This window comes from Arachis hypogaea, chromosome 19, assembly GCF_003086295.3.
Source record: "Arachis hypogaea cultivar Tifrunner chromosome 19, arahy.Tifrunner.gnm2.J5K5, whole genome shotgun sequence".
Classification (NCBI taxonomy): Eukaryota; Viridiplantae; Streptophyta; class Magnoliopsida; order Fabales; family Fabaceae; genus Arachis; species Arachis hypogaea.
The window spans coordinates 92,350,600-92,352,613 of record NC_092054.1 but is presented as its reverse complement, the minus strand read 5'-3'; the positions used below and the strand labels follow the sequence as shown (position 1 = coordinate 92,352,613).

The 2,014-nt window shown below is 41.2% G+C and overlaps 1 non-coding gene across 1 annotated transcript; it reads left to right on the top strand.

The window, feature by feature from the left end:
* Positions 1-1,646: 1,646 nt before the first annotated feature.
* LOC112780816 (small nucleolar RNA R71) lies at positions 1,647-1,754 on the top strand. The gene has a single exon (XR_003191630.1). It is a non-coding gene; the product is annotated as a small nucleolar RNA R71 (small nucleolar RNA).
* The last annotated feature ends 260 nt before the right edge of the window (positions 1,755-2,014 follow it).

Sequence of the window (2,014 nt, the reverse complement as noted above, 5' to 3'; positions counted from 1 at the left end):
AGAGCATTGTTGAGACTTTCCAACACCAAACTTAGAGTTTGGTTGTGGCCTCCCAACACCAAACTTAGAGTTTGACTGTGGGGGCTCTGGTTGACTCTGTTTTGAGAGAAGCTTACTGTGCCTCTTTTCCATGTTTACAGAAGGATGTCCTTGAGTTTTAAACTCAAGGGAGTCCTTATTCAATTGAAGGACTAGTTCACCTCTGTTAACATCAATCACAGCTCTTGCTGTGGCTAGGAAGGGTCTTCCAAGGATGATGGATTCATCCTCATCCTTCCCAATATCTAGGATTATGAAATCAGCAGGGATGTAAAGGCCTTCAACCTTTACTAATATGTCCTCTACTTGTCCATAAGCCTATTTTCTGGAATTGTCTGCCATCTTTAATGAGATTTTAGCAGCTTGTACCTCAAAGATTACCAATTTCTCCATTACAGAGAGTGGCGTGAGGTTTATTCCTGACCCCAGGTCACATAGAGCCTTCTCAAAGGTCATGGTGCCTATGGTACAAGGTATTAGGAACTTTCTAGGATCCTGTTTCTTCTGAGATAATCTCAGTTGATCCAATGCATTTAGTTCATTGGTGAACAGGGGAGGTTCATCTCCCCAAGTCTCATTACCAAATAAATTGGCATTCAGTTTCATGATTGCACCAAGGAACTTGGCAACTTGCTCTTTAGTAACATCTTCATTCTCTTCAAAAGAAGAATACTCTTCAGAGCTCATGAATGGCATAAGGAGGTTCAATGGAATCTCTATGGTCTCTAGATGAGTCTCAGATTCCTTTGGTTCCTCAGAGGGAAACTCCTTATTGATCACTGTACGTCCCAGGAGGTCTTCCTCCTTGGGATTCACGTCCTCCCCTTCCTCCTTGGATTCGGCCATGATGGTTATATCAATGGCCTTACACTCTCCTTTTGGATTTTCTTCTGTATTGCTTGGGAGAGTACTAGGAGGGATTTCAGTGATCCTTTTACTCAGCTGGCCCACTTGTGCCTCTGAATTTCTAATGGATGACCTTGTTTCATTCATGAAACTCAGAGTGGCTTTAGATAGATCAGAGACTAAGTTTGCTAAATTAGAGGTATTTTGTTCAGAGTTCTCTGTCTGTTGCTGAGTGGATGATGAAAAAGGCTTACTATTGATAAACCTGTTTCTTCCACCATTATTAAAGCCTTATTGAGGCTTTTGTTGATCCTTCCATGAGAAATTTGGGTGATTTCTCCATGAGGGGTTATAGGTGTTCCCATATGGTTCACCCATATAATTCACCTCTGCTATTGCAGGGTTCTCAGGATCATAAGCCTCTTCTTCAGCAGATGCCTCTTGAGTACTGTTGGATGCAGCTTGCATTCCATTCAAAATCTAAGAAATCATATTAACTTGCTGAGTCAATATTTTATTCTAAGCCAATATGGCATTCAGAGTATCAATTTCAAGAACTCCCTTCTTCTGAGGCGTCCCATTACTCACAGGATTCCTCTCAGAAGTGTACATAAACTGGTTATTAGCAACCATGTCAATGAGTTCTTGAGCTTCTGCAGGCATTTTTTTAGGTGAATGGATCCACCTGTAGAAGTATCCAATGACATCTTAGCTAATTCAGACAGATCATCATAGAATATATCCAGGATGGTCCATTCTGAAAGCATGTCAGAAGGACACTTTTTGGTCAGTTCCTCGTATCTCTCCCAAGCTTCATAGAGGGATTCACCTTCTTTCTATCTGAAGGTTTGAACATCCACTCTAAGCTTACTCAGCTTTTGAGGAGGAAAGAACTTGGCTAAGAAAGCCTTGACCAGCTTATCCCAAGAGTTCAGGCTATCCTTAGGTTGAGAGTCTAACCATATTCTAGCTCTGTCTTTCACAGCAAAAGGGAAAAGTATGAGCCTGTAGACTTTAGGATCTACTCCATTAGTCTTAACAGTATCACAGATTTGCAAGAATTCAGTTAAGAACTGAAAAGGATCTTCAGATGGAAGTCCATGAAACTTGCAGTTTTGTTGCATCACAG